Consider the following 12,999-nt stretch of genomic DNA (forward strand, 5'->3'; position numbering starts at 1 on the left):
AACCCACCACTGGCTGCCCCTCCTTGCAGGGCGGGCACCCTATACACTCCCTAACAGCGGTGGGGCTGGCTGAGCATAAAGAGACATTCTGCGGGGGGGGGCACAGTTTGCTTCACACCACACCAGGCAGGCCCCCCCCTGCTCTATTAACACTGGCGGGGCAGGCAGAGGGAGATTGCATGGTGGCAGTGGCGCAGCAGCTCCCGCTGGCACTCGCTGTCCCACTGCCTGCCATTCCAAGCACTGGGCGGGCACCCCCCCCCAAATGACAGTGGAGGTGCACAGTGGGAAGTGTGAGGCAGTGGCACCGGCGGCTGCCCGCCAGCCAGCCACCAGCCCTGTTCGCCAGGGCTCCAGCAAGAGTTAAAGAGTTAAGGGAGGGCTAACCGTTTGCCTGTTTCAGCAGTGATATCGGGCTTTTTGTAAGGTCGCAAATATTAGCCGCACTTTAACTTTTCACAGTCGGAATTTGGAAGAAGTGTGGCTTATATTCGGGCCAATACAGTACTCAGATTTAAAGCGATGGGAAATCCAGTCACAGGTATCTGAGTGTCTGCTGTACATTGATTCAGAAGGTGTGTAAAAGGCCTGCAGCTACATTAGCCCTGCTAGATGCTGTTGGACTACAATGCCCAGCAGCCCCAGCCAACATGACCAAATGTCAGGGATGGTGGGAATTGTAGTTCGGCATCTGCTAAGTCATGTGTTAACCACATTTGGCATGCATTCTTATAATCCAGGGGTAGCAAATCTTTTTTGGCCCAGTGGTCCAGATTTTCATCTCATCCTGTCCCTGTGCACCAACTTTGAAAGGTGGCGCTGTCGTCGTCATCATCATCATCATCATCATCATCATCATTATTTATTAAATTTCTATACTGCCCTTCATTCGAGGATCACAGGACAGTTTGCAATATACAAACACAAAAATATATCACGTAATAGCAAACAAACGTTGGAATCACATTTCATTATTTCATTCTTTTCTGTTGGCTCCCCTGCTGTCCCCCCACCCAATGTTGCATACAAGGTATCAGAATAAAGCTTTGTTGTTGTTTTTTAGAATGGAAATTATTACAGAGTTTTGAAACACGGAAAAAGGAAATAAGAGCAAATAATACTTCCAGTTTAATAATATGGAAAGGGGGAAATGAATGGGCATCTCATGTGAGTAACAGTTTGTGAAACTTTCCACAGGAGAAATGTCCAATTCCTCTACTCACTTTTGCTTTCTGTTTGGGGTCTTCACACTGTAAAAAGGTAAAGGGACCCCTGACCATTAAGTCCAGTCACAAACGACTTTGGGGTTGCGGACCTCATCTCGCTCTATAGGCCGAGGGAGCCAGCGTTTGTCCTCAGACAGCTTCCGGGTCATGTGGCCGGCATGACTAAGCCGCTTCTGGCGAACCAGAGCAGCGCACAGAAATACCATTTACCTTCCCCCCAGAGTGGTACCTATTTATCTACTTGCACTTTGACATGCTTTCAAACTGCTAGGTTGGCAGGAGCAGGGACTGAGCAACGGGAGCTCACCCCGTCGCGGGGATTCGAACCGCTGACCTTCTGATCGGCAAGCCCTAGGCTCAGTGGTTTAGACCAAAGCTGTTAACACCTGTGCTATCAAAGGTGGAACTTCCTAGCAAGAATGTGATCTGTCTTATGAAGGGCAATGATGAGTGTAGCTCTGCTATATTTCAGCTCTCAAGTGTATGCTTTAAAAAAGTAACTAGTTTTCTCTCTCACACACAAAGCCTAGTCTCTCAGCTGCTTATTTTTATAAGATTTCCATAAGGACACTGCCTATATTACACAGTGAAATCAAGCAGAATATTCAGTGATTTCTAAGAATTAAGTGTTTTGATGTTTCTAGATTAAAAATTACAAACAGTGTAGTTCAACTATATATCTCTTCAATTGGACTAATCAACACCAGAAGGGTGGATATGAAAATGGTAGAGCATTTATACAAATTTAATGCTTTTGCACTTAACATAATATTGTTTTAAAAAATTGCTGCAGCCAGCTCTTCCATTTGCTTCCCACTACCCTTTTCTTTTTAGGGTTTCATGTTAGAACCTATAATCTATACAACTGAGGGCCAAACTAAATGTGTAGCTCAGCACTTAAATGAAGTGTGTGTGTGTGTGTGTGTGTGTGTGTTAGAAATAGCCCATAATATCTGGATCAAGATCTTTGCCATTCACTTGTGGCTTTGCAGACAACTTGTCCATGAAAGCACAACGTGGTTTAAAATAAATTCCAGGTCACCACAGCTGAAGGTGACAAAGGAGCAGGAATAACTTTCAGGCAATAAGAGCTGTTCAATAGTGGAACAGACTCCCAGGAGAGGTAGTGGACTCTCCTTCCTTGGAGACTTTTAAGCAGAGGTTGGATGGCCATCTGTCATGTACAATCTAGTTGGGATTCCTGCGTTGTACGCAGTTGGACTAGATGATCCTCAGGATCCCTTTCAACTCTTCAGCACTATGATTCTATATGATTCTATTTCCTATGCTGCTATTATCTTTTACCAGTGCTGTGCTTAGAAGTATAGTGTGGTTAATGTGAGAAACATAGATACAGTATTAACTAATATGGAGCTGGAATGTACCCTTAGTACAGCAGGTGACGCTATAATGGACAGAAACAGGCATTTCTGTTGAAGATACCCAAGTGATGCTTTGCATTAAAATGAAGTGAGCCAGACATTTGATTATCTTAGCCAGTTAATCAGGGCCATTTCTTTTTATAAGTACAGCAAGGAAGAGAGCTTACAAAAACGTAAAACATGGTGCAGTTAAGTACCAGTCAGCCAGAAAAATGTGTAATAAAAAGTGTAAAACATGCTTCTGATTATCAGAGGAAACATACTCAAGTAGTTTGAGTGGCCCTACTTACCATTTGCTCCTTGTGTTAGAAGAAGCAAAAGATATGCAACGTTAGATAGGAAAAGCCTCTGAACAGAGAGCTTGTTAAGTTTATTTTCTTGTACTTGTGCTATTAGAGACCTAAAAAGAATTCATAGTAACTTTATAGTCATCCATCAGTTTGCCGTGGTTGACAAGAAAGGAAGGAAAGTTTGTGCTCTCCTAAACTCTTAATACTGTATGCCAACAGATATTGTCAACTGAGTTTGCAGCATAAGATCACTTAACCCTCCCACACTAATAATAATAATAATAATAATAATAATAATAATAATAATAATAATAATAGCATTATTTATACCCCACCCATCTATTACTAGCATGAGAAGAAATATAAGGCCTACTGATGGGGATTAACTTCCATGTAAAAGTTCCAGAGCAGCAGTTATGTAGGGTATAGTATAGAGTGCTTCTCCAAAAACATGAAACGTTTTTTTCTATCTCCTTTTTATAATTTCCTAATTATTTGTTGGTTTGAAGATTAGTGCTGCCCTCCTCTTTTAGTCTTTCTTTCACAAAGGAGGAAGAAACAGTCTTTTGGTAATAGGAGCTCCATCCTATAGGGAATAATTTGGGAAACAACAAAAGCTGCACACATGGAGCTCCAATTCATACACAACCAAGTTTCCTCTTCCTCATCTATGAGCAGAGCGCACAGGGACACTGCATTTCTCTAATCACATTATCTGTGTGTTGCTAATGGCATGGGTCTTCCAAAGCAGACATGGAGTTGCCCTCTCCTATAGCAATGAATTTTATTCAAATACAGGCCTTCTTTGTGGGCATCTCCATGTACACCCAACTTGGACAAAGTTGGATTAAGTATCCCTTTGCTAATCAGCTACTTTCCTTTTGATCATGTAATGTTTAAAATCCCTTTGATAACCACAGGGTAATATTCAGTTTCTCTGTGATATGCAGAACAGTTTCTTTGGAACAAGAAATGGACGGTTTCATATAACATCAAAACGAGCTCTGAAAAGTTTCATGTTAGGCAGAGAGCTAGAATGGAGAATTTGCAGAAAGAAACTAATGACTATTTCTAGTACTTTTACAATCATATTTGTGCACTATTGGAAATGCCATTCTTAATTCTGAATATGGAATATATTATTCCTAAAGGAGTAATATTTTCTAGTAATAAGTAAACACAAATGCATTTGTTTACTTGTAACTAGAAGATATTACTCCTTCAGGAATAATATATTCCCAATATATTTGTTCTATGTCCCTTATAGGTATATTAAAATTGGACATAATAAGAAAAAATGGAAAAAGTTGAATGAATGATGAGCTACTTTTTATGTGAGGGGGAGAAATGTGAAGTTGATAAAATAATCAGCAACACATCCAGTGGAACAGTGTTGAATAATATCACCTTATTTTTGCAGTGTTTTGAACAATCAAAATTTGAAAATATATCCAAAACTCAGCTGGAATGGTTTCTGCTGGGACCACAATCTTGAATCTAGTATTGTTCTGAGAAATATGGAAAAGTACAGCAAAAGAAGTTTAGCTGAAAGGTTTATCTGAAACTATTATACTTCATCATTTTAGTGATTCCTTGTATGAGGGAAAAAATGATCTAGTTTTATTGAGCTTGTTGCTTGCTCTATCAATTTTTTCTTATCAGAGGCCAGATCCCAGCCAGTAATATAAATACTTTAAAATGGTATCCCAGAGAAACACTGGAGGCGCATTCACCACATCATAAACTTCTCTCTCTATGTGGTGTGTGTGTATGTGTTCCTCTTTTAGTTCCTAAGTTTTAGTGTGTTACTAGAAATTATCATAAATATGCCATTTTGCATTTTCAGTTTGCAGTTTTCCACATCACACAACCTGTGGGGTCCCCCCTTTTAATCTTTAACTAAGGCCTTAAATTTAGGGCTTAAAATTTGTTTGGGTCCAGAATATATGAAGGCCAGTCTTCTTCCATCTGAGCATGCACCGCCATGCTGCTCAGGTACTGACACCTGTTGATTGTCTCCCTGCCATCTGAAGGTCAATGGGTGGAGATAAAAGGGTTTTTTTTTTACTGTCTGTGGCACTTGGACAGTGAAATACCCTTCCCAATATGATTTATAAAGATCCTTTGCTGTCCACCTTTCCATGGGCTGCAGGGCCAGAACTAGGGTGGGATGAGAGTCCTGGGCACCTGATTCAAAGAGGTATCAAAATCATGATTAATGTTATACATATTATTAGTAGTCATGGGCAATCATTGCATTTCATGCTAAAATAGGGGAGTGAGTTAAATACTGCAGAAATTTCATTAGAAATTTAAAGCTTTAAACAACAGGTACTGCCAATTTTCCCATTCCAGAGTCAGCAACAAATTTAGACCTCTTGAAAATAATCCTTAATATTCATTAATGGTGCTTTATCAAGACTTGTGTAAATGTATTTGTTGTTTCATTTTATTACAACTGTTAATCTTTTACATCATAATTATTGGGCTGGCTTAGGGGTGCAGTTTCATGTTGGTTTCCCTGGATGTAAAGAAACCCATTTCTGGCCCCAGGTGGCTGAAACATAACTCTTGAAGAAAGAGTTTGGCCTTGTGTTATATTATTCATTTCTCCATTGGCTGTATATGTGTGTGGTTGAATCCAGAGGTACTTTTGCATGACTGGAAAGCTTATTCTGCAACCCAAAATTTTCAGTGGATTAGAGTGCCAAAATGTGCAGAAAGCTCCACAAGAACAAGAGGTTTCGCTGATGTAGACAGTCAGAACTCACAAAAGGTGACTGGGTAGGGAAGGCAGAACTATAGTCTCCCTGTGAATAGAGCTAAAGTAAGCTCTGTATCTGAATCCTACCTTTCTTCCAGGCCCTCTCGTTTCTTGACACAAGCAGAGTCTATGTTTCAGTTCACCCACCTGTAAAATAAGACGATGATCTGCAGCCACATCTTCCTCTGGGATTCTGTGAAGATTCATTAGCCAATGTCAATAGTCTGGTGTTCTGAAGACAAAACATGCTATAAAAATGTAAAGTACTTAAGATAGCAGGGCATACATCTCCAAGCTTGAACCGTTCTGATTATAATGAAAACCAAGGAGCTGTGCTTGTAAGGTGAAGGCATGGCCAGAAACAGCTGTAACTGACTCCACCTCAGAACTTTGTATTTCAGATGACACGAGATGAGATGAAAATTCTGCCTGTGGCATTTGACATATGATAATATATTACATATACGGAATCTCCAGCTGCTGCTTGCAGTTATCAAGCAATGAACATAGATGTGTGACTCAGCCTTGATACACAGTCCAATCTGGTGTGAAAAATACCTATATAAATATAGATATATGCTATCATGTAAAATGGTTAAAAATATGCAATCACATACAGAATAAGAAAAACACCAAATGATGGTTGCAGAATTAAAAAGAAAAAGCTGTTCAACTGGAGTTTTTAAAAGTCTGGGGAAATAGAAAAAGGAAAAAAGATTCTAGGGAACCAGGCAGAGGGCCTTCTCGGTAGTGGTGCCCGCCCTGTCGAATGCCCTCCCATCAGATGTCAAGGAATAAACAACTACAGTGGTACCTCAGGTTACATACGCTTCAGGTTACAGACTCCGCTAACCCAGAAATAGTACCTCGGGTTAAGCACTTTGCTTCAGGATGAGAACAGAAATTGTGCTCTAGCGGTGCGGCGGCAGCGCAAGGTCCCATTAGCTAAAGTGGTGCTTCAGGTTAATAATAGTTTCAGGTTAAGAACGGACCTCCGGAACGAATTAAGTACTTAACCCGAGGTACCACTGTATCTGACTTTTAGAAGACATCTGAAGGCAGTCCTGTTTAGGGAAGTTTTGAATATTTGATGTTTTATTGTGCTTTTAATATTCTGTTGGGATCCACCCAGAGTGACTGGGGAAACCCAGCCAGATGGGCAGGGTATATATAAAGAAATAATAAGTTGGCACATCCAGAGAATCAACTTGGGCAGCAGATGCTAGAGTCTCTGGTGGCAGCCTTCCCACCTCCAGTTGTCCTTCCTGAGCCTCTGGGCAACTGCCCTTGTTGGAGGACAGAGCTGGGTATGCCACATCACTTGTCCTACATGCCCAAAACTAGGCTGCTTTGCCCTGTGGAGAATGCTGAAGTGAGATTCCGCTGCAAATCCATTCAGTTTCTGTATGTCAAATTGGGTGGGGGTGGGATCTTTGTCCTTTGACTCAGGAAGGAAAACATCTTGGGCTGGCCTTGCTGAAAAAATATGTGACCTTGTTCAAAAATATGTGAACAGGTACCAGGCAAACTTCCTGTGGTCCAAGGTCATGGTAGTACAAAGGAAAAAACCCTCTCCCAAGTCACAATAAACCTAACCTCAGGGAGTGGGGACATTCAGAGAACTTAATTTACAAACAAGTTCTGAGTCCCAAACAAAAATCTGTGAAAAAGAGCCAGTTTTAGTATGGTGGAGAAATGTCTGCATGGATATATGTATATTATTTCTTGTTACGTTGTTGGTGTATGAATGTTTTTAGTATTATGTGTGTTTTTATTTTCTGTTCATCTTAATGGCGTTTTTGTTTTTTCAAATCTTTATGAGTCACTTTGAAAATATTTCAGAAAAAGTGAGGAATGGGCTTTAATTATAATATCCAGGAGAAATGTTCTCTGCACTTTGTGTTGGAGAGGGAGGATTACGTGAAATATTTTGTTTCTGATTTGCGCCATGAGATGGAGGGAGGGAAGAAAGAGGTGTAACATGAATTCAAAATGCTTCTGGAAGCTAAATGCAATATCATCACCCCCCTTCTGAAGTTGTTCCTGTAAACAATTCCTTCTCTTTCCCCTATTTTTATACTTTCTCTTCACATGGGATTAGGGTTTTGGTTTTTTTAAAGTCTGCATTATTTGTCGGCTATTTCCTCTACCAGTGCCCAGAGACAAACTTGAATCTAGTTAACAATTTAGTACTGCTGTTATGCAGAGCCGCATATTTTCAAATGTACAGAGGAGGAGGAGTAGAAGAAAATAAATACCTCTCTTAGATTGGATCTTTTTATGACAAGTCGTTGCCTGCAGTGAATTTTTACTCTGAGTTATGGACCCTTGAAATGAGGAGTTTAAAATGGAATATCTTAGCTGTATTAATTTTCAAGTGTAATGCATAAAACAGGAAACAGAGACATCTAGTGGTTTCCACGGCATTGCCCTGAAGAAAGCAAATAATTAATAAAGTATGTTTCCCTAGCACCACCCTTTCCCTGTTTATTTACAAAGCATCTGTGTGTTACATAGCATTTTAGTACACAATAGGCATTTTTAAAAATGGAAATCTACAAAATGGAACATTTTATCAGTTTACCAGGTAATAGGCCCCTCTCCCCAATTACATTTTGGAAAATACAGGTCAATAGTGCATATGAGAATCTGGATTTCCTCCTTGGATGACCCTATTTTTCATTAGGTGGAAAGTATCGGTTTTAATGAATTATGCTTAAATTAAGATGTAAGCAAGGCACCTGGAATGCTAGCTGACTCTGTTCAGGTGAGGTAGACTAGGCTTTGCCTCAGGAAAAAATCACAACAGAATTCCACCTACTGAACAAGTTGAAAATACATTAGCTTATCTAAATGTGTCATGTGGGGAATAATTCACCTACTTTTTAAAAGCTCAACATTTTCCTGGTGAAGGTATTTACCATGGCTTAGTAGTTTCTTGCAGGCAAGGAGGCTCCTAGTGGACATAGTCACGCTTCTCTATTCACAACAGAATGAGGCAACTCTGCCTGCCTTTCCCACAATGCACCTCCCCCCATTTAAAGTTCCAAGGCAGTCCCGGCAGGCTGGGTTTGCAAGGAATAATAATAATAAAATTTATCATTTATACCCCACCCATCTGGCTGGGTTTCCCCAGCCACTCTGAGGAAGTACATCTGAGCATCTGGACTGAGGCAATTTGTTTTTGAAACTCATCATGAGGTAGTAATAAGTTTAAATAAAGATTTATCCACAATCTTTTATGGTTGTCTTCTTCAAAAACTGCCGTCCTAATCGTCTAATGAAAAATGTGCTATGTGGAATGTAAAATGGGCACCGTAACTACCACACTCAAATTATACCTCCATTTCAGCGCCTGCTACCCACCCACACACCGACTGTGCTTGCTAAACTCTTCCCAAATGAAAAGGTAGAGCAGGTTTAAACTACAACACATTATTTACTTTAGCCCAACGTAGCTGCTGCGTTGTCATAACTGTGTTGCTTTCTCTGAGATTATCACCTTGGACTCTCGTTGAACCTCCTCTTTAGGCATGACTAATAGGCACTTGATGCTAAAAAATATTCATGCACATTTTATTATACATACCTTCCAAGTTCTTCAGGAAAATAAAGAATGTGAAGCACTACTTGCCGCCTTGTATGCTAACAAGGCTGCATGAAGATCCCTTTCATTGTCACTGGCCATTTGGAAGACTTTTAGAAACCTATAATTCCTTATTCCACATTGCCCAGGGGACTTGGTTGGGATCTGCATGCTGGGGCAGTGCGTTTAAAGTTTCTGGGCAAAACTATGGACCCTGTCAGTTTGTATAACTGTAGTTATGTAATACCCTTGCAAGATATTACTCTGGTGTGCAGTATAGCTGGGCTTGTTGACAGCTTAAGCAGGAAGGCCACTGTGGCATAAAATAAGTAACAATCAAAAAATCATTATCTTTTCCAGAGTAGAACAAATCAGCCTTGACTCGCTGTCTAGTTTATTAATAGCACCCTGTGAAGTCTCAAAGGTTCCCAGCTCCTTCTAATTTTATATTTTAAAGGCATTTATCTTAAATGGCTGTGAACATCAATTATGGATAGCCATGCAGACATCCGATTCATAGCAAAGAGATGCTTTTGAGCAAAATCCTGGTTTCTTGCTAAGGTCTTACCTCTCCATGGGGAAAACAACATAAGTATGGATCACGATTATGCCAGTTTTAAAGGCTGGTGGCTGATAGCAGAGGAACAAAATGCTGGAGAAATGGATTTCCTGATGTTTGAATAGTGAAATGTGAGCCGGGCATATGAATTTTGTAGACCTAGACTTGGGAAGTGTGAAAATGCTCTCTGTCAAAGTTGTATCCGACCATGATAAGGGGCAGAGAAATCCATCTTACACATTACAATGATATGGAAGATACGCCACTGCTATGTCAGCAAAATAGCCACTGTGCCTAAGGCATGCTCAGCCCAAGAGGGTGGGTGAGGGGTACAAAAAAAGTGTAAAATTCACACCCAAACCCAATGTCCCTGGAAACATCAACACATCCTACCAACCAGGAGGGAGGGTGTGGCCTGATATATGGCAGAAGCCAAGAATGGGAGCACATACCCCAAAACACACCCTTGCATGGCAACACACACAGCATGCATTTGTGTTTGGAGTCCCAAGGTGAGGGTGAGGGTTCTAGGAAGAGACATTAGCAATGTGTTTGAATCCCCAGGAGGCAAATGTTTTGTCAAGTGTTCCATTTATAAAGTCATTTATTTATAAAGTGTCTTGTGAGTTTTCAGGAGGCCAAAGACATTTAGCCCCGTGATGTGCACCCAATGTTTCCATGTAGAGGTCATATGTGTGGGGTGTGCTTTTATTGGTTGCTGAGTTACATATCCTATGCTCAGTTCCAGTGAAGTGAGCAGAATAGTTGTAGGCTACAGAGCCTGGCCAGCAATGTTCAGATTTTCCCTCTCCCACTGAAGTTAATGGGAGGGAACTTCAACTGAAAAGGCTCTTCTCCACTTCAACACTAAGCTCAATGTTGGGGTTGCAAGGAAAGCCTCACCAACAGATCTTAAGGCATGGGCAGGCAGATAATGGGAGAAGGGCTCCTTCAACTACTTTGGACCAAAGTCTAGCTTCTGTCTAGCACCAATTTGCTACTTGCTTCTTTAAAAAAGTAGGAGAGAAAATTGGTGGCATATATTATCTCAATAACAGATTGTGTCCCAATCCTGCTTCCAAGGCTGTGTGCACCCGCCTGTTTACTCTGCATCCAATGCTTTCCTTCCGCTGGCTTGTGAAGCCATGGACACATGATGTTAGGTATGGTCCACATCTATCCTGTAGGGTTTTTTTTGAGAAATCCCGTGTTTTTATGTGCTTCCCCTGAAACCAGCTTCAGTCTGATTTGAAAACATAGGCTCTATGAAGATACCTAACACCTGCTCTCTACCCACTGGTGTGGACACACGGTGGGTGACTTGTAAACACACCTTAACCATACAGATGTATTCAGCAATATGCAAATGTGATTTGAAAATCAGTAGTGGTGGTGGGAAACTCCATGCTGCGTTTTAAGCTGGTAATGTGTACACGGTATAAGTAAGTCATTGTGCCTCTGCCATTACTAGAAGATACAGTGTTTTTTAATTGTGGTTGTAGTCACAGTAGTAGTAGCCATCACAACTCTGGTAGTGAATTATTGCTTTTATAAGTACGCATTTGCCACATGGAAGATTCTCGGAAAGAGATGCAGCTAAGTGGTGGAGCACCTACTGGTACTTTGCTTGCTTGCAAGAAACTCCAGTCTTTGGCATCTCCAGGTGGGGTTGCAAAAGACTAGCACCAATGCAGGCCTGCTGCCCTGCAGAGTCACTGCTAGTCAATGTGGGCAATACTGAGCTTGAAAGTATAAGACAACTAAACATCCGCTGGACAGGTTGATAATTGGCAACAGTTAATGCCAACATCTCTTTAGTCTCTCTCCCCCCCCCCCCCCGAATTTCTGATGGCATCAGAAAGAGCTCTCTAGGATCTCTTTAAAGATTGCAGTTAGAGGTTTATGATCTGTATCTCGTAGCATGGGTAACTATAATAAATGTACAGCAGAAGTTGTAGTGCAATGCCCAGCACTGATTAATCCAATAAATGGGCCATTTTCTTCACTAGAGTAGTTTGCAACCATATAACAATGTTACATTCCGTCTAGCAATGTGCAACTTCATCAAAGTATACTGTCTCTCCTCTTGTAGTGTGTGTATGCACTCGTGGTGTGTGTATCAGGCAGAAGAATTGTGGCATGTTCATTGCCATATAATTCCTTATATGTTTTGCACATTGTGGTGCAGTTAAAAATCCCTTAAGCTTGATCATCCACTTACTTTTCGCTATGTTATAATAATGATCTGTTATAATAATTTGAGAAAATAAAATGTTATAATCATTTGAGAATTCTGGAATTCCCTCGGTTTTTAAATTAAAAACCAGTCAATATACACCCCTTTTTATTTTTAGGCTACAACTAGATTTTATTATGGATATGTACTAATGTACATTCCTACCCATCAGACAGTAACGTGAGTTGCAGGGTGTATGTTTGCACTGGATTAATTGTTAGACGATAGGTAGCATTTCAGGCCAATTGGCAGGAAGGGAGGAAGACATTATTGTTGTAGGAACTCTTAGCATACCCTTTGCAGCAAGCATTGGATGTGATGCAATAGGTTTGTTCACACGTTACACTGAATTCAGGTAAAAGCTGTCTCTATGCATGTACAAGTCTTTATGCAAAATAATGTACAATTGTTGATCTGTACCACTCAACTATTGTGTAGACAGGTACTCAGACTACACACACATTGAATGTTACATATACATAAATGTACAAATATACTATTTGTATACTGAGGTACATAGATTATATAGTTGTTGAATGTAACACGTGAACACCCATTATGGTTTAGCATCACAAGAGCAAACCTAGCCATTTCACTGGCTCATACACTCCCTTCCACCACAACTATCAGGGGGAATTCAAAAACTGTTTCTGATTAACCAAAGTTGGCCAAGTCCTTTGAACCCACACAAACTGGGTTAATTCAAGCAAGCTAACCTCAAATAATAGTTCGTGAAGCTGCCTTGTTTTCGCTAATCTTTCTTAAGATTTACCATAGTTTAGGGTTCTGACAACATGCTAAGCTGTTATCTAAAACAAAAATGAAACATTCTAATTCCCTTCTTGCAATTTTGCCAGTGAATGAGAGGAACAGTAGGTGCATATGAGCTGGGGGTGCGGAAAGGTTAAGCTTGCTCTTGTAACACTACAGGTAAAGGGACCCCTGACCATTAGGTC

At 40.6% G+C, this 12,999-nt stretch overlaps 1 protein-coding gene and 1 long non-coding RNA gene across 2 annotated transcripts in view; one reads left to right on the forward strand and one right to left on the reverse strand.

The window, feature by feature from the left end:
• Positions 1–8,621, reverse strand: part of LOC307213102 — a 41,835-nt gene extending 33,214 nt beyond the window's left edge. Inside the window, exons 1-2 of the long non-coding RNA XR_013837384.1 lie at positions 8,545–8,621; positions 5,750–5,855 (exon numbers count right to left, since the gene is read on the reverse strand). This is a non-coding gene — a long non-coding RNA (uncharacterized lncRNA). The remainder of the gene's footprint in view (positions 1–5,749; positions 5,856–8,544) is intronic.
• THEMIS (thymocyte selection associated) overlaps positions 1–12,999 on the forward strand; it is a 69,048-nt gene that overhangs the window by 43,275 nt on the left and 12,774 nt on the right. The gene's annotated exons all lie outside the window — the stretch shown is intronic.

Source organism: Podarcis cretensis (assembly GCF_951804945.1).
Source record: "Podarcis cretensis genome assembly, chromosome: 3".
Lineage (NCBI taxonomy): Eukaryota > Metazoa > Chordata > Lepidosauria > Squamata > Lacertidae > Podarcis > Podarcis cretensis.